This window comes from Meleagris gallopavo, chromosome 6 (genome assembly GCF_905368555.1).
Source record: "Meleagris gallopavo chromosome 6, MGAL_WU_HG_1.1, whole genome shotgun sequence".
NCBI lineage: Eukaryota > Metazoa > Chordata > Aves > Galliformes > Phasianidae > Meleagris > Meleagris gallopavo.
In genome coordinates this window covers 27,583,420-27,603,358 of record NC_139409.1, presented here as the reverse complement: position 1 = coordinate 27,603,358, position 19,939 = coordinate 27,583,420, and the positions used below count along the sequence as shown (strand labels likewise).

Genomic DNA, 19,939 nt, shown 5'->3' with positions numbered 1-19,939 from the left:
CCCATCAATTCTGAGTTTTCACCTTGATTAATGAAACAACCCTGAACTTTTTTAAAATGTTGATGCTTAGAAGGAGTAGCCTTTATTTCATCCTATCAGTTTTTTCAGCACTTGAACGTTGACTTTGAGCACACAAAAAAATGCATAATTTGCAGACACACACCTGAGCATTAATACTTGGCTCCAATCAATCAAAGTTTTGCCACAAATAAAATGTAGTGAATCAGTGTCTCTGGATGAAGTCTATCGCAATGTTAGCATTGAAGTTATCAAGTACAATACATTACAAAAACACATAAATATGAGGGCTGCTCCGAAAGTAATGCCTCCTACTTTATTATGCTGGCCCACAATGTCAGAGGCAGATGGTGGTGGTATAACAGTAGAGGCTGAAGTTTCCTGCCAATTTTGGTATCTGTTGTATTTTTCATCTAAATAAATAGAAGGCATTACTTCTGGAGTGACCTATGTGCATTGTTAGGGGAGTTTTCAAATTTGAAAGTTACATATCTGATCTCTTAGTTAGGTATATTTTCTGAGAATTTCTTCCTATATTCATATATCATAAAGTATTTCAGAAACTACTTTGGAAGCCAAAAAATAAAGGCAATATGTTCATATATACAACTTAAGAAAATAAGAAGTATTTCAGGTAGAGCTACCAATATAGATATAATGATAGGAGACAATTTGTTTTTACTCTTTTGGATAAGGTATTGATTTTTTTGTTTGCAATTAGCTGAAATTAAAATTATCACAAGGTAAAGCTGTATCTGCAAGAACAGGTGGAAATTTTTATAATTTGAAAATTTGGCAATTGTCCTTTAAGAAAAAAAACTGTCCTTTAGGAAAATATCTAAAATAAAAGGTTCATTACAAAGCAAACAACAAAAAAAAAAAAAAAAATACAAAAACCCTGTGCTACCTTTATATTCTTGTTCCAAATGAAGTAGAATCAAAGGCTGTGCTGCTACTTATAATTGCAACATAATTATTTCAATAAAAACAATTAAAGAATTTGGGGAAAATTAGGATGATGGTGCTTTGCTTTCTCATATAAGTAATTTTTCATTCCTTATTCTCTAGCAGTGAACTTCCTACCAGCAGAATAAGTCAAAAATTGAATATTTTTGAAGTATTTGTAAAGTATTTCTGTAAAAATGGGAATTTTGGGGGGCGGGGGGAGTGGGAGGGGGGACGACGATGGTAAGGCGAGGTTATTTTTGTTTGTTTTGTTTGAGATTCTGGTGGAGTTTTTTCACCTCTCAGTTCTGAATTGGGACGTAGAGATTCCAAATCTATAACTTCTGTGTCTGGAAGGGCTGTCTCTTTTCTAGTGATTAGATGCACTTTTATACATTCAAAAAACTCCACTGCCTCCCACTTAGTACCTATTTCTTCTCATTCCTATCAATGCTCTTTTTTAGGGGAAGAGAAAGGAAATTAGAGGTATGGGGTGTAGGGAACTCTTGACCTACTTTGAAACACAGGACATAAATCGAACTCAAATGACTTTGCCAATTTGTTGCAAATGTTTTCAGCTAATTCTCCAAGGCTTTTCCCTTGACACCAGAAGAACTTCCCACCTTTTTTTTGGTTCACTCCGTTGCAAGTGGCCTACATCACATCCGTATGCTTCAGCTTGACAGGTCACAGAAAGTATACATGAGCCTTTCACCTCCATCTGCCCCTCCACTCGACTTCCTCTAAGCAATATTGGCTTCTGCAGCTAAAAACTGCTTTTCACATATAATGAAATTCACAAGTGCATTGGAGGAAATGTGTTTTTTTTTTCTGCCCCCACAATTTCAATAGCAGTTTATTCCTTTAAAAAGCAAATTGCAGAAGGGAATAACTTTGAAAGCAAACTGGAAATATAAAGACAGGAAATGAGTCTGTGACTGTAAACTGAGTTCATAAATGGGTCCTTTTTTGGTATGAAACTGGGCTTTTAGAGTAGAAAAATCACCTACTTAACAAAACCATTCTCTGTTTCAGCACTGCAGGAGCATGAAATAAATCCATGTTTCTTTCTAATATATCATCCAGTCTATCAAACTATTTCCAAATGACCGGAGTTCTAGCAGTGTAGCAGAAGGTCCTGTACCTCTGCTAAGATTGTGGATTTTTAATATAATCCTTTGAATTTCCTTGTTCATTGTGGTTTACAAAGATGGCTATAAAGCCTTAATCTAGAGGTGAGACAAGAGCATATTGTGTATCAGGTCATGAGCTACAGAGACCCTGACCTCCTACAGAAAACTCTTCCAGTTTTTTGTTTTGTTTTGTGTGAGGATTTCTGCATTTTAATTCAAAGATATACTTCAGAGTAAGTCTCAGAACATCTGTACATACCTCTTCTATGTTAACAGTTATTCAAAATCATCAGGTCAGTCCTTGTTACTGAGCATCAAAATTATTTTTTAACATTTCAGGATAAAAAACTATCACGCCTACTCTCTTGAGAGTAGCACAAAACCACTCTACATTTTTAGTTTGTCTCTGGTTTGACTCCATCTCCCTGGTTTGACTCCATCTCCCAGGTAAAAATATTAGTAATTATAATTAGTTGTTTGTTTTTTCCTCCTACCCGTCCAGACTAGTGGGATTTAGGCTGAATTCACTAAAAAGGACCTTACTTCCAGGATTGGCTTTTTTTTTTTTTTTTTTTGCTTATTGAAAAGCTCTCCAATTTTCTATTTTGCTTTTTGTTCTTGTTGTTTAAACTTTAAGATGAGATGCTCATGTACCTTTCCTTAGTCTGCTGCTCCATCACTTTCTTACTGCTTTATAACAACAACTTTTCTTTAAACTCAGGGGTATGAGGAGAAAGAAATTTTGCAAATGCTTTTTCTGCTAAACCTAAAAAAAATCTAGGGGTCTTTTGCAGTTTTAGGTTACCACAGATTTATTGTGCATTCCAAGGTGAAAGTACTGCAAAGCATATGTACCTTGTAAACAAGTGAAGGATAAAGGCAGAAATTATTGTGCATATGAAGATTAGGGCTGGATTATGGCTACAGTTTAAAAGAAGAGAATGTAATGAATGAGAGGGAGGATGATGAACTATTGATTTTGTGTGGATGAGATTAGCACCTATAATGGGGGCAAGTTCAGATATTCTGCTGTCAGTAGAACTATCTTCGTGCTTTCTCCTTAAAAAGTTAAGTGCTCTAAAATGTACTTTGTTGCTATAGCATAAAGGAATCCTGATATTACCATAAGATATGTGAAGTGTAGGATGTGAACATGAAATGTAAGATGACTGATAAGATGACAGTTTCTTTGTGTTTTGTTTATTTATTTTAATCTTACAAGTATCTATGAAGCAGGGAACAGTAATGGGATTTTCATGACTAGCACTGTGATTTCAAATCATTATTAGCTACTAAGAAAGAAGCTACAGAAAAAAAAGTTTTGTGGGAGAATGTGGAGGAGGATATTAATAATTTTTCTTTGTTATGTTTTTTAAATGCAAAATATGTCACTCTGAGTCATATTATACTAAGTATCTGAAAATGGCAGATCAAAAAAGCATATTTGATTTGGCTTTTAATTCTGGTCAGTAAAACCTGTGAAGCTATCATATTTCTTCCACCTTTAATTTTACTTTTACAGGTGTTTTTGTCTGTCTATCATGTTGTAATGTAGGTTTTCGCCTGTTTTTGGATTGGCAGTATAAGAATGGTATTTTCATTATTCTTTTAAATGGGAGCTTTGAGAAATATTATAATTGTCTTCATTGACAGATTAATTATATTTTTAAAGGAAAATAGAATAGACATGATAACATCTTAAATTTATTTAAATATAATTTGTTATGTTGTTTTAGAAAAAAATATATGTTCTAATGTAAAATAGAATAGACTGACAGTATCTTAAACTTATTTAAATATTATATTCTTTCCTGTCTATAATGGAGGCAGTTTCTTTTTTAAATTCTGAACCAAATTCCCCCATGTTACACTCATACAGTTTAGTGTAGTGAATAGTGAATGCAAAATAGAGCTTCTAGAATACATTTTGCATTCACAATTAAGTTATATTTACTACCTCATCATTACCTCAGGCTACAGAATTAGCACTGTTTAAAATGAATTAGTCACTCTACATCCAATCTTAGCCATTTTTACAGTATTAAACTTTTTAATGGTTTGCAAAACTCAGTCTCCTTGAAGTTGATTGACATCTTTTCATTACATCAGATGTTGGCTCATATTTATTGTTAATAAGTGCTTGTGCTCAATTATGACTTTGAATTTTGTCTTTTTTTTTTTTTTTTTTTTTCTAGGAGAGGTTGTTTGTTTGTTTGTTTTCCCTCAGCATTTATTTCTGAAGTGAAAGATAACTTCTAGGCAGATCACCATATATGTATAGTATATTTTTGGATGGTGGAGTAATCTGTATGAGTGTCACTGCTTTCTAAAAGACTGGTTCCCTTCTCCATTTAAAGAAAAATAGCTCAAAGTTATCATAATGCCTTTCTACAAGACTTTTTTTATCAGTTGTCTAAAGATACTTAAATGTGTTAATGTATAGAATATCTTTGAAATATTTTTACAGAGAAACTTAAGAATCTTACTACTTTTCATGCAATTCCATCCAATATCTTCACTTGCATGCGTAGTGAACTGAACTTACTACTGTGAGGACACCTGTACCTAAACTCAGGAGCTGGTCAGCTGGAGAAGTGGCTAAGGCACCAGCATTTCTGCTTCTAAATCCATTACAGTCAAGTGAGATACAGCATACAGAAGGTATCCTTCAATACAGGGAATCTCCTCCAATTTTAAGTTTAAAATTTAAGGTACTTTTTAAGGCACTCAGATTGAAAGGAGAGTTCATAGTTGAATTAAGAAAATTAGGAAAGAGGTTCCTTTGTTCTGTTGTCTTCTTAAGTCTCCTGTTGAGTAGTTTAGGTGGCTCTCACCTCTGCCTGCCTGTTTTTATGGGTACTGTGTTTTTGGGTACTTTTCGATTTTCTTTGTTTTTTATGAAACCTGAGCATCTCAGGCACAATATCTGAAGGTGTAAGTGGCTTAAAGTGTTTGGCTCCCAGTACCCGTTGTTGTCCATGACAGTTAGAACTCTGTTATTTTAAAAATGAAAATCTTTAGAAGATTTCGTAGTCCCTGTAATTGAGTTCTCTGAATCACCAGAGAAATGTTCATCTGGCTTTATATATTCTATTCTGTTCCTCTCACTAAAGCATCATATTCCTGGCAGAACTATGCTAACTTCTAAGTCAATTAACAAAACTCCCCTGACTAGCTGGGGTTCAAACCTGGATCCCTTCCATAAGCCTTCTTCAGGAATATTATTCCACACCTATCTGCCAGCTTTCTCCTTCTGACCTTCCTGTTGCTGAAGGTCATCCTCAGGAAAGCTTCCAAAAAATTCTTGTACGTCCCCTTCCCAGACATGAATTATCCCCCTCACTCCAGCCTCTGTTCTCTCCCACAGGGAGTGCTGTTCTCTCCATACAGTAATGCTATGAACTCCTGGGCTTCAGAACACATATTCTCTCTGTGTATCTTTTACTTGGATGCAAGGTAGATAGTTTATCACTATTAATAGATACTATTAGCGGATAGCATTTTTATAATATTATATTGTTTTCTTCGAAGTAAGAATCATCATTATACTTAACCTCACTAAGGAAAAAAAAATGTTAATGTACTCAGGAATTTGATGAAAAAGACTGGCAAGAGAATACCTATGAGGGCTGCTCCAAAAGTAATGCCTCTGTTCAGAACAAGCTACATATGTTGAAGAGAAAAAGGATGATGGAAGAACTGAAAGGCCTATTTGATAATTAATTTATTAGGCACTGGAATGGCCTGCCCAGGCAGGTGTCGCCATCCCTGGCAGTGTTCAAGAGGCATCTGGGTGAGTAGCTAGTAGCTTGTGGTAGCAGTGGTAGTGGGAAGACAGTTAGACTAGATGATCTTGTAGGTCCTTTCCAACCTTCTGATTCTATGATTCTATAATTGGATTGGGTCTCAATAGAGAAGAGTAATTTTAGCCTGAACTTTCAAAGAACCTTCGAAATTTTTGAACTTATCAAAACAAACGAATGAAGGCATTATGATCAAAAACATGAGGATATAACCAGTATTTCTTGAACTATGATTTTTTTAACTGCATGTGTATATAACTTTGAGAGCTGTTCATAGGACAGTGAAGTTACTGTGGCCTTGGGCTTTTCATAAATTACTTTTCAGGACTGGTTAAGAAGTCCCAGCGTTAATACAGTGAATTACGGTTTCTCTAAATTTATTTAATCTATGAAAAATGCTTATAGTCAGTCTGAGAGCTTTGCCAGTGATAAGATAAATTACACTAAGTAGAACTCCCCCTTCCCACCCTCAAAAAAAAGTTCTTATGAAGAAAGTAATTATCTCAAGGATTAGAAATGAGAGAATATGGCCTGTGATTATTCTCATGACAGTTTCAGGCAGGAACAGAATGTTTCAGATTAGGTAACTCTTTCTGCAGAGGTCTCTTGCACCATCATCTCTGTTAAGCAGGTGAAGACAAGTTGCTGGAATCCATTATTCTAAGAGAGGAATATTTTTTGCATTTGTTTACTCCAATTGGTTGTCTCAATCTGCAGTAACAAAAAATTAAGAAGAGTGTTCAGAAGCTGCTGTTCTTGGTCTCCCATTACCTCCTTGACTTGTCTCATTGAGAATGGTGAGACTACAAATGTGAGTCAGTTCAGGGTTTAGCCCAGTAGTACATTTTCACAACAGAGAAAGGGAATTTTCTCTAGTTTGCTAGTCCTTCTGGTTACTTTCATATATTCTAAATCTGTCATCTGCTTCAAGTTTTGCATATGCTTATGTGCATGTAGCTGAATCTAAAAGAATTGCAGATGTATATGTATTTCTGAGAAAGACATGCCTATCATTTCTCTGTGAGTTAAATGGTCTTTCAAATATTCTTCATATACATACTTTTCTTTACGGAAAAATTTCCTATTTCATTAGAGTGGTTCTTCATTCAAGCTAGTTCATGATTGTTGCATTGATTATTAGTTAAATTGTCCTATAAATTGCAGCTACTAAGAAAAATTCTGTGCATACAGTACTTATGTACCTCCTTACATGGAAAAGAAAGTAGGCCTTTTTGGTATGCACTTTCTTTCATGTATATCCAGTTACCTGCATGCTTTTGTGGTCTATACACAGTTCCAAGTCTCAGCTGTAAGGGGTTAAACATTATTAGGAAAGTTCATATTTAAATTCATATTTGTTCTTTCATTGTTCATCGTTGCATATTTCTGATTAATTTTTTTCTTTTAAATGAACTCTGCTGTCATGGCTGATTCCTATGAATAATGAAGTAATATAGTAAGTGAAAAGATGCAAGGAAGGAAAAAAGAGGTGAAAGAATTATCAGTATTGAGAAATGAAAGACAAAAACCTATATGTATACAGCAGGCTTAGAACTAATAGCATCTTTACATATTACAAATACCTCCATGAAATTTCATAACACTGTTTTTCATTTGAGTTGAATGCAGTCCTTAACTGATTTATACTTTTATCTTTGAAGGCAAAAATGCCATACCAGTATTTTTTATGTACCAATCAGTAATCAAGTATAAATTTAGACTTTATCTGAACTTTAGATTAACATTATTTCAATTAGGTCACTAAAGTAGATTTGAATTGAAATGGAATGAGGTGCACCACAAAGCTTTTCAGCTGCTGAGGCATATGAAAAGCAAGATGAAGACAATAGCAACAAATACACTGGGGCTAACTGTATGCACCTCTAACTTTCAACAGATATATTGGCCTCTTGTATGTATCTTTTGTACTCTTGTTTTTTCAGACAAACTACCTAATCAGAGTTTGCCTTAATCCGGCTACTTTCTTTCCATGGAATTTTGAGGGATTTGCTGTTCTAAATATTGGCAATACAGGAATAAACGTTTGCTTTTCTCAGGGATCATCTCACATACTGTGAAAGCAGTTTCTTTTTGATACTTCTGCCGGTAATGGTATGGTCACTTTGATTTATACTTTAATTCTCCAGATAAAGTGTACAGGAGTTGACTCACATTTGATACACAGGAGACTATACTCACTGTGGAGAATTTCTCTGTGCATTGTAAGATAGTGACATTCCATGTAAGTCACTTCTGGCAGAAATAATACCTATTTCAACATTGTGTAAATGCAAGAATTTGATAATGAATACTCAAATTAACTCATATTATTTTCTTTTTATATTTTCTGTAGTATTGTATTTTATTAAGATGAAGAGTGCATCCAAAAACAGCTAAAAATTAACATTGCATACAGTAAAAGATTATTTAAATTATGAGGGCTGCTCCAAAGTAGTACTTCCTATTTTATTATGTTGGTCCACAGTGTCAGAAGCAGATGTTGATAGCATAGCAGTAGAGGTTGAACCTTCTCACCAATACTCCATTACATTTTGTTGCAATGTGACAGATGGCAGCAAAGGGGCAGTCTGACAAAATGGCATCTGACATGGGAGTGCGTATGGGGTAAAGGTGTTTAACTGAATTCCTCCATGTGGAATAAATTTCATCCATTGAGATTTTACTGACACTTGCTGAACGTTGATGGAGACCAAATAGTGGATGTGAGCACAGTGAAACAATGGGTGATGAGTTCCGGCAGTAGCAGCAACAACATAAAAGATGATACTCTGGATAGTCATGCGTAACTGTCACACTATGAAATTTCAATCAGGTCATCCGTGCAAATTGGTGATTATGACCACAAAAATGTGTACAGAGCTGAAAATTGGCTTCAGTATATTGGAAACAGTGGTGGCAATGTTGGAATATCTCAAACTTTATTCCAAGTGAGTCCCACAGATGCTCACACAGGAACTGAAAGAATGGCATATGCAAGTTTATCAAGACCTATTGAATCAATTTAAGGCTGAAAATGACAGTTTCCTGGATTGCATCATTACCAGTGATGAGAGCTGGAGTCAAATGGCAGCCATGAGTGGAAACATGAATTTTCCATTGAAGAAACAGTTCAAGACGCAGCTCTCAGAGGGTAAAGTGGTGTGCACTGTCTTTTGGAATGAGAAAGGAATGATCCTTTTGGATTTCCTGGAATACAGATAAACCATCAACTCTGACTGCTACACTGCAATGCAGAGTAAGCTGAAGGTTCAAATTTCCAAGCCAGAAAAGGAGACGTCCTTTCTCTTGAAATGTGATAATGTCAGGCCCCATGCCTGTTTGAAAGACTGTGGAGCACACTGCAAATCTTGGCTGGGCTGTCCTATTTCACCCACCATGTAATCCACCTGATTTGCATTTATTTGAGCCAATGAAAGGTGGACTGTGTGGGCAACATTTTCCTAGCAATGATGTTGTCATAGAAGCTGTGAAACAGTGAGTCACCTTGGCTGGTGGAGATTTTTAAGAGTGTGGTATTCAGGCTCTTGTTCATCACTAGTGAAAATGCAGAGCTAATGGTGTTGACTGTGTTGAAAAATAGTGTTTTGTTGCTGATAATTTGTCTTGTCAAGTAGTACTTTTGTTCTCTTTGCAGCTGTTGCTATTTCCAAAGAAATAAATAGAAGGCATTACTTTTGGAGTGACCTATGCGTATTTAGTCTTCAATACTGAGTGACTTTTTAGAGAGAAAGTAAAGTATCTTTCTTCTGAACTGGAAGGACAAAGACAGCCCTGAATACTACTACTTGCAGCAGTTGAAAAATGTGAAAAATTCTGATACACTTTCTCTTAAAAAGTACTTATCTGTAATGCTTATACTTAGTCAATATCCTTTGAGTCAATTTGTTGAGCTGCTGAGTTGTTGATTTTGAATTTCTTTGTTTGCCAGCAAATCAACAGAATGCTGTTTGAGCTGACAGAGAAAGAGTGAGTCAGTGGGAGAAAAATGACTTCAGTAAATTATCAGTAAAAGCAACAGCTTTCTAACAAATCTTCCATCTGTTTTTGTATTTTTTTTATCATTTCAGAAGATCCCATGGTGTCAGATGTCAGATTTTATACCACAACCAACCATGATTTGACCTATTCAGCGCTTTCTGAGTGTCAGTAAAAACAAAAGCACCAGCAGCTCTTTACAGAAAAACATTACCAGACTTTCTGAAATAAAGGCAGTCCTTGATTTTCTTTCTGTAAATCCCAGTAACTCACTGGGTGAGAATGTGTGCTGCATGTCCTCTGAGTATATAACAGAGCTGGCAGCTGGGAGTTGGGCAGCTGTAAGTCTTTGTTAGTGCTGGCTCTGGTCTGTGCTAGCACCGGCACTCCAGCCCCAACATGATTTAGAAAGTCTTGAAAGGCTGGAGTTATGGAAACCTGTCTCTAGTTACATCCACTCAGTGTTATGGTAGTAGGTCTCTGTTTTGTTATGAACAGGATCATGACCCAGCATCTCTGTGGTGCTAGCAGATTGTCCTGATGTAACTGTAGAGGCCCAATATTGTCCTGCAGTAGCTGGGTAGTTCTTGAAATACAACTTAGGGCTGTGCTTGTATGCATCTGCTTCTGGGAATGTATTGTTGTTTTATACTTTTTGCTCTTTTGTACCTGGAATGATGAGTGGACAAGAATCTTGTCCTTTCTTAACATTAGCAAATAATACATGTTATCCAGGTTAGTGCTGGTTAGTACTCAGACTGAATATAAATGTGATAAAAAAACAAAAAGGGAAGAGTCATGCTGACAGATACTTCATTTCTTTTTGGCATCTTAATATACTTTTAACATCTGAAAGAATAGAATTAAACTTGAATTTTAAATGAAAATTCAAATAAAAAAAAAAAAACAAAACTAGAGAGGTGTTTGCTAGCTGCTAATTATTTAATAAACTAAAATAATTAAATTATCTTTCTAATCTACTTCTTGTCACTCACTAAGATTCTGAGGGGGAAAAATGACATTTTGAAAACTGATTAGACAGAAGGTTTCATGCCTTAGCTGTATTTTGTTTTTGTTGTTGTCATTCATGTCAGTGAAATGATGTATCACACCAAACCAACTCATATGGAATTTAAACTGTTCGGGGAAAGATTTAAAGATGTTCACATAAGACCATCGAACTGTGTCAGCAACTAGATGTACAAATCAGTGAATTGCTGTGTAAGTTCATTGATTTGTACATCTAGTTGCTGACACAACTGGCATTGTGATAATTGGCATTATCAGCCATTTATATTCAAAAGTATGACCACAAAAAAATAAAGCAATGGATAACACCCAAAGTTTCAATTCTCAAAAATGGGTAATTAAATGATCCACTGAATGAATGCTTGGAGGACCCAATCCAGAGAAGTGGTAGGCTGGTATTTGTCAACTTTGTCTTTTCTTAACAGGAATCTAGCAGCAAACCTCTCTCACTGCATGAGCTTCAAGGCTGGTTGTCCATTTTCTTTTTAGTCCATTATATTTTTTAACACATGAAAAAAAAAAAAGAAATACATCAGATCCTAATCTCTTATCAATAGAAGACATTGGTTTTGCTTTCAGCTTCCAAAAATAAGCGTTATGTTATGATTTTGCTGTCAGCATATGCATTTTATTAAGGGGTGTAACGCTAAAACTAGTCAAGAGAGAATATGAAATCAAATAGAAATGCATTCCTCGATGGGGAGATAGGCTACTTTTTTTTTTATTTTTTTTCTAAGCAGTCATTAAATATCTGTTTCTGAAATCTTAGCTTTATCAATTGCAGATAGCAGAATGGAAATATGTGTGGGGAAACTCTTTTTTGAATGAGTTCCATTTTCCCATAACTCCAGTTGGGCCGCATGATAAAATTATCAATGAAATGTCCTAATTTGATCCTTAACCAAAGGGATGTTGTCCTATGAATCATCTGTGTTTGTGGGAGGCAACGCTGAAGCTAACGGAGCAGGAATGGGACCCAGATGTTTTCTGGGAAGCTAGTTGCACTGTAGGCTGTGTGTATTACCTAACATAGGCAACCATATGGAAGAAAAGGTTGGAAACATCCCATTACAAGTCATATATCACTGAGCTGACAGCAAGAATTTCAGCTTGTTTTTATTTAAATCATAAAAGCAGCTGCTCAGCTGTCCAGCTGTATTAAATTTAACCCTTTTTCTGGCAAATGACTTTTGTTTTATGAAATGGCAGCCAGACTGTTTGGTGAGCTTGCAGAAAAAGCCAGGTTAGAGAGTCCTGCAGTAACCTGTACCCAGCCAGCAGGACAGCAGAAAGGCTGGCTACATCTGATGTTGGACAATTGTGTAGCCTCACAATACACTTGTGCCTTCTTAAGTACCAGCAAGCCCTTTATCCTGGAGAGGTTACAGAAAAAATATATGCATAAAGAGAAAATCTGTAGATTTTTTTCCATCTTCCTTATTGTTCAATGAGTGCACACCTTTATAATAACCCAATGTGTTTTGTAATTTTTTTTTTCATTTCTCTCATCGCTTTCTGTTTTCTATTTTTCTTTTCCATTATTGTTGCTTCCTTCTTTCCTTAATTTTCCCTTCTCAGAGTATTCCAACTCTGATTCACTGCCTCCTTACTGTACAGTATTTATTCTTTTCTGTATCTTCAAAATTTTTTTTTCTATAGGCTTTATATTTATATATATATTAAAAAAACAAAACAAAACAAAAAACAAAAAACCAAGAATGAATAAACAAGCACTTTGTTTGCGAAAAGCTGTTCCCTTCAGTAGGAAACAAATTCTGTCCTTCAAATTAATCCTTCACATGTGTCTCAAATAGGTTAATGATTTGTTATTTTTTAGCACTCTTTTGCTAAAGAGACTTTTACTGAAGCCTAACAGTTACAGTTAAGTAACAACCATATAGTAAGTACAGACTTTAATTTCCTGTGCAGAAATCTGTAGAAGAAATATAAGGAGGATCCAGCATAATACCAAACCAGTTTAGTAGTTTCAAAACACTAAAGCATACTAAAATAGGTTGTCCTGTAGTTTTTGCAGGCTGTAATATTTATTCTGTATTACACCTACACTGCTCACCTCCATGTCTGTCTACTGTTTTCTTTTCTTTCTTCTGTCAGAGGTTTCTGGAGGTTTTCTTATTTTACATCCTTTATATTGCAGACGTAGTCCTTTAAGAATATTTGAGAAGGATTTCTTCTTCATACATAAATCAGAATCTGGAGTGGTATGCTTATGCTGGGAATTAACTAGTAAGTATTTGATAGAAATATTTACATCCAAATTAATTCTCTCTTCCTTAAACTTAGTGAACACGTGAAGAGCTTGGCAACACTTGCTTTCATCCAGTACTTTCTTTCATGAGAGAACTGATGTAAATGCAATCACTAATGACTGTAAAAGGGAAACATCTCTTCCATTTTTGTGGAACGGAGAAAGGAAGATCTGGCAAACAACAGGCCACTCTGCCTCACGTATATGCCTGGGAAAATCATGGAGCAGATCATCCTGGAAGAGATGTTAAGGCACACGTGAGTTGAGGAGGTGATTTGAGACAGCCAGCACAGCTTCACTAAAGGCAGATCATGCCTGACCAAACAGGTGGTCTTCAATGATAGAGTGTTGGCATTTGGTGGAGAAGGGGCAATTGATGTTATCTACTTGGGCTTCTGTAAGGTCTTTGACATGGTCCTGCATGACATCCTTATCTTTAAATTGGAGTGATATAGTCATGAAGACTGGATTTTTCAGTGGATAAAGAATTGGTTGGAAGGTCACAGCCAGAGTCTTGTTGTCAGTGGCTCTACGTCCAGGTGGAGGACAGTGATGAGTGATGTCCCACAAGGGTCCATCTTGGGACAGCTCACTTCAGCATCTTTATTGATGACATTGGCAGTGGGATTGAGTACGCTCTTGACAGGTTTGTGAGCAACACCAAGATGAGCAGTATAGTTGATACAATAAAAGAGTTGCCATCCAATGGGACCTGGGCAAGCTTGAAAATTGTACTTGTGTGTATCTAAAGATGTTGAACAAGAGCAAGTGCAAGATGCTGTACTTGAATTGAGGCAATCCCAGGTATGCATACAGACTGGGAGAAGAACTCATAGAGAGTAGCCCTGCAGGACCTGGAAATCCTGATGAATGAAAAGATGGACACAAGCCAGCAATGTGCACTTGCAGCCTCGAAGGCCAACAGTATACAGAGCTGCATCAAAAGAGCAGGCCAGCAGGGTGAGGGAGGGGATTGTGTCCCTTAACTCTATGCCTGTGAAGCTCCACCTGCAGTACTGCATCCAGGACTGGTGTCCCCAGTACAAGAAAGATGTAGTGCTATTGAAGTGGCTCCAGAAGAGAGCCACAAAGATCTTCAGAGGTCTGAGGCATCTTTCCTATGAAGACAGGCTGAGTGAGCTGGGCTTATTCAGCCTGGAGAAAAGAAGGCTCCAAGGAGACTTGTTGACTTCCATAATTTAAAGGGAGCTTATAATCAGGAGAGATAGAAACTTTTTACACTGTCTGATAGTGCTAGGACAAGGGGAAATGGTTTTAAACTAGAAGGGATTTAGATTATTTTTTAGGAGGGAATTTTTCTTTCAGAGAGAGGTAAGGTGCTGGGACAAATTGTCCTAAGAAGTTATGAATGCTCCATCTCTGGAGATATTCACAGCCAGACTGGATGAGGCCCTGGACTGCCTGATCTAGTGCCTGATATAGTCTGGTAACTCTGCCCATGGCAGGAGGCTTGGAACTAGATAATCTTTGAAGTCCTTTCCAACCCAAGGCATTCTGTGATTCTGTACAGACACCAAGTGCATAGTAGCAGTATCAAATTCCTGTTGGTTTTGGAAAAGATGTAAAATCAAGAATTTGCACTCTGGTAAAGCGCAGGAAAAAATGTCCTTACAGGCCTCAGGTGGCCACAGAAATGATCACCATGCGGAAGTACTATCAAAGACAGCCAAAACACAGCCCTCTTGCAGAAGATGTAACTTATGTAATAACATTCTTTTAATAATTCCATGTAGTTTCTCTACATCTTGAAGATAAATTTTTCTTATTATTGTAATACTTTTTTTTTCTTTTTTCTCCTATTTCCCTTTCTATCTCTGTAGGTTATTCTTCCGAAACTTTTAGCTCTACTGAGGGTATCATATGATTTTCTGCCTATAACAGGTAGTCTGTTTTCTGCTAAAGACTACAATTGTGACTTTCCAAGATTTTGATCTCTGTTTTGTCTAGTCCGTACTCACTGTGTAACATAAGGTTTAAATCCATGTTGAATAAGATTAAATTTTTTCTTTCAGACTGTTATTCAGACTTCTGGTATCACATTAACTCTCCACACCAGTGTCCAGCCTAAGGCAAATAAGCATTTTCCTTGCACTCACAGTATTAGTAATATTCAAGCACTAGTTATAGTTACCTCCCAGAAAATTCTGAGGGAGAATTCTTCACTTGTACCTATTCTCCTTTTGCTGAAACACTCTTTCTTCCTCCTTTCAGCAGTCTTTTCTCTGTGTGTTGGTTAGCATTTTTTCCTTTCTTGAGAATAGCAAGGTTTGGATCTATGAAGAGAGTGATCTACCTCAGTTCATACCCATTACTTGATCAGTGAGGCTTCTTCAACCAAAATAAGTCTGGAGTATTAAACTTCTTCAGGGAACATATGGAAAAGACTTTTCTGAAATGTTTTACTCTCTGAAAATATGGCAGTTTTGATGAAAAAAAGTTTGTTTGTTTTGCAGCTTGGAAAGCAAATGGTATCCTAGGCTCCATCAAAAGAGGGGTGGCCAGCAGGGACAGGGAGGTGATTGTCCCCCTCTACTCTGCTCTTGTGAGACCCCATTTGGAATACTGAGTCCAAGTGTGGAGCCCCCAGTACAAAAAAGACAGGGAGCTGTTGGAGAGGGTTCAGAGGAGGGCCACAAAGATGATCAGGGGACTGGAGCACCTCCCCTATGAAGATAGGCTGAGGGAGCTGGGCTTGTTCAGCCTGGAGAAAAAAAGGCTGCGGGGTGACCTTACTGCAGCATTTCAATACCTAAAGGGAGCCTACAAGCAGGAGGGGAATCAACTCTTTACAAGGGTAGATAACAGCAGGACAAGGGAAATGGTTTTAAGTTGAGGGAGGGGAGATTTAGGTTGGATGTCAGGGGGAAGTTCTTTACAAAGAGAGTGGTGAGGTGCTGGAACAGGCTGCCCAGAGAGGTTGTGGATGCCCCATCCCTGGAGGTGTTCAATGCCAGGTTGGATGGGGCCCTGGGCAGCCTGGTCTAGTATTAAATGTGGAGGTTGGTGTCCCTCATGTGGCAGGGGGGTTGGAGATTCATGATCCTTGAGGTCCCTTCCAACCCTGGCCATTATGTGATTCTGTGATTCTGTGTTTATGGCTATCATATATTGTCCTCTAGCTTTCTGCAGGATGAGTTCTATTTACATTGCTTATGAATAAATATTTTGCCTTAATTTTATATTGGATTTGGCTTGACAGTCATTCAGAGAAGCATCAGCTTCTTTTCCTTCCCAAATGTGATATGTTACCTGAATATGCTCTGCAAGTTGATATATTCCTTTTGAACTTTCATTTTTCCTGTGTTGCAAAATTCTTTAAATCACTGTTGCTCAGCCAAGTAGTGTGCTCTTCCTCACTTGTTTATAGGTTGCTGTGTACAACTAAGGCCTCAGACTAACTACTAATTTCAAAAACAGCTGTTTGATGTCTCATTAGATTTATTTGTTTTGTGTATTTTGCTGGTTATTATTGTGTTGGATTTTTTGTTTGTTTTCTTTTTGGAAAACAATCTACATGGATTACCTACTAGCCTGCTTGACTAGCTTGGCACATCCAAGTCTCTCTGCAAGTGCTTCAGCTCTTACTCATCAAGGGGCAGAGCGGAGCAAAAAGGTCAATTCTTAAGCACAAGAGGCAGCTTGAACTCCTAGAGCCTTAGCTAAAATCTCACCTGATTTTGCCATGAGGTCCTCCAGGTGGCAATGCAGACAAACAGGTCAGAGTGTGTGTTTAAACTCACAAAACTGAGAACATCTAAAGTTTAGTGTAGCAAAGCGAACATTTTGATATGTTTAATATGAAATAAGATAAAATCATTTGGCAGGGCTGCTGAGTTCAGGTAAACAAACACTGGATGTAAAACAAGAAAGACAAATGTGGTTTATGCAATCCCATTAACATTATTAGTTATGTCATAGCTAAGATTAAGACATATTTTTAATTTAAACAAATCATAATAACAATAATTAAAACTGAAGCCTCTAGAATTAGTCACTGTTATTTTTTATTACTGGTACTTAATTCTTCACAGTCGTGTATAATGTTTGCTTTTTAGCCAATGTGAAATGCATGCAAAACATTGCTATTATGATTTCATATTTTATGTACAAATTTTGCAAAGCTAGAAGTATGTGTATAGTTACACAAAGTGTACATATTTGTGTATGTGCACACAAACATATCTGGCTGGTGGCAGGTTTTCCCATACACTTATTCATAAATTTTTACTCACCCCAAAGGTATAGAAAATACTTAAACAGGATTTTTCCCTATTGATCTACAGAGATGTTGCAACTACAGCCAAAAATGAAAGCAAGCTCCCAGTGTCAACTACAGGAACTGACTTAAATATCTATTAGCTTTTGTGATTATGCGAAAAGGTGATTATCTTTTGCAGCGTGCCACTCTTATGTATATACAATACAGTGCCCACTCATTAGCATGCCAGTTTGGCAAGATTGATTTGTTAGGAAGAGGAACTTCAGAGGAATTTAACCTTCTCAATAGGAATTAATTACAACATGCACTTATTCTAATCAACCTGTGAAATTTTTTATTTTCTGGAAAAGCAAGTCCTCCGGAGTTTTATGAAACAATACTTGATTTTTTTTTTTTTATTTTCTTGAAATTTTGTACCTGCTTAAACAATTTTTTTTTTTTACTTTTATTTGTATTTTTTGCCACGCTGATATATGTACAGAAATCTTAATTGTGTCTTTTTCTTCTGATTTCACCACTATAATATTGCTTCAGCTAAGCATTCCACACATAAACCTACACATTAAATCTTTTGTGATGGATTACCAGGCCGCAATTACACAATTATTTACAGACACCACACAAATGCTCAAAGGGGTAATTAATTAATTAATCTGAATGAATAAATATAAAAAATAATGATGTGAATTACGATAATGCTGTGTAATCCATAACATTTTCCTCCCAGAAAATTCCAAAGCAATTTCTAGGCTACACTAGTTGCTTCAGACACTTCAGTGTAGAAAATATATTTCTATTCTGTAATGTGCTATTAGATTTTATCCAGAGCATGAAGAGTAAAAGCCAGCTCTGACAACCTGGTATTTGAGGACCTGTAATTCCACTCCATGTGTGCTTCTAAGTGTGTGATAATGGCTTCCCTGGTCTTTTTGTTGTATATATTGCTGAAGATATTGTAATTCTTTTACAGATCAAAGTTTAGCAAAGCATTTTGGAAAATATTTTTAGGGGTTTTTTATGCTTTGTGAGTTTTTTCTGGAAAAAAATATTTATTTATATAGTTTCGTATCATTGTCGGAACTGAACTTGATGATTTAGAAAGTTCTTCAATAAAGTAGCAAGAATGAAGTTACAAGTATTGTATTTCTTTTATAATGAAGAGGTTTTATAAATTTACTTGTTTGGTGTCCAAAGAGCCTGTATTTTTTTGTTCCTACCTTTGTGAGCTTATGATGGGATATTTACCAACATACAGCCAGTGCTAGGATGCTGCTGACATCTTTAGTTTTTAATGTAGAGAAGATACTACAGACTTGTTACATGAGTAAATAGACCACCTTATGCCGCTTTGCTTCAATGAGGCAATTTTTGATTCTTGTTGAATGGAGACATAAGTTTGACCTAGTGATGGCATATTGCAGGTCTTATCCTTTCTCTGTAAATCCTTTAAGATTTTCTAATCCCTGAACTAGTCTTCCTGCTTGAGGGACTTCTGTGGTAGAGTGGTTTGCCTGTTCTTGAGAAATTCAAGATTTGCTCCATGTTTATGCCAAAGACTGTTCCCAGTTAAGAAGACTGCAAATATCTATTTGATTATTTCAACTGGAGAATCAGGGTGGTCTTCTTAAAAGTTTAAGCATATCATTAATGTAGATATAATAGAAAATTGAGTTAATAGTATGATGGAGACACATCAAATATTTGCAATAAGCCATGACTGAACTTTAGGAAAAGCAGAATCCATAAGAAAATAGCTAAATAATTTAGATTAATAAAACTATTTTGAGTTTATTCTATTTCCATAAAACCTATATATAACTTGAAATATGTTGAATAAATTGTGTCGTCTGAAAATAAATCTAAACATGCCTCACAGAAACATAGCAAATCTTTTCATGGCTGAACCATGACAATGCCAAACAGCAAACATTTCCAAACATTTTTTTAATGTGAAAAGAGGAAAATAGAATTGATTTGAATGGATAAATTCTTGTCTGTAATAAGCTCATCATATCAGTCCTATACAAGAGCTTCAGAATAATGATAAATGTATGTTTGGCCTAATTTCCCAGTTACAGGTACACTCCATACTTCACATTTGTTTCCTTTTTAATCAACCACACCTTTTGATTAAATCTCTAAGTTGTTTGTTTTTCTTTTACACATCAGGATAAAACTTTTCATTTGTTCTTTAAATGAATATATCTGAGTGCAATGCTTCATAAAAGGAATATGGTACTGCAGGGAGGAAATAATTAGTATAGGTCTGATATGGTTTGCATAGTTTTCTAACCATTTCTATAGTGAAAAAGAACACACGCGATCAGTTTTGTTAAAAATGTATAAATGTTATTTCTTTAACTCTCCAATTCTTCTATGATCATATTTCAGTACCGAATACAAACAAATACAGGAATCTTCAGATTGAATTCATTCAACAAACCATTGGGCACACACAATTACAAAAACATGTAAAATGTATTTTCCATTTTATAATTATTTCTGG

General features: G+C 36.1%; 1 protein-coding gene across 3 annotated transcripts in view; it reads left to right on the top strand.

Annotated features, from left to right (window-relative positions):
* AGMO (alkylglycerol monooxygenase) overlaps positions 1-19,939 on the top strand; it is a 179,312-nt gene that overhangs the window by 143,327 nt on the left and 16,046 nt on the right. Inside the window, exon 13 of one of the 3 annotated variants that reach the window (XR_002116001.3) lies at positions 13,083-13,171. The exons of the other annotated variants lie outside the window; for them this stretch is intronic. The gene's annotated coding sequence lies outside the window, so the exon portion shown is untranslated. The remainder of the gene's footprint in view (positions 1-13,082; positions 13,172-19,939) is intronic. 3 annotated transcript variants of the gene reach the window in all.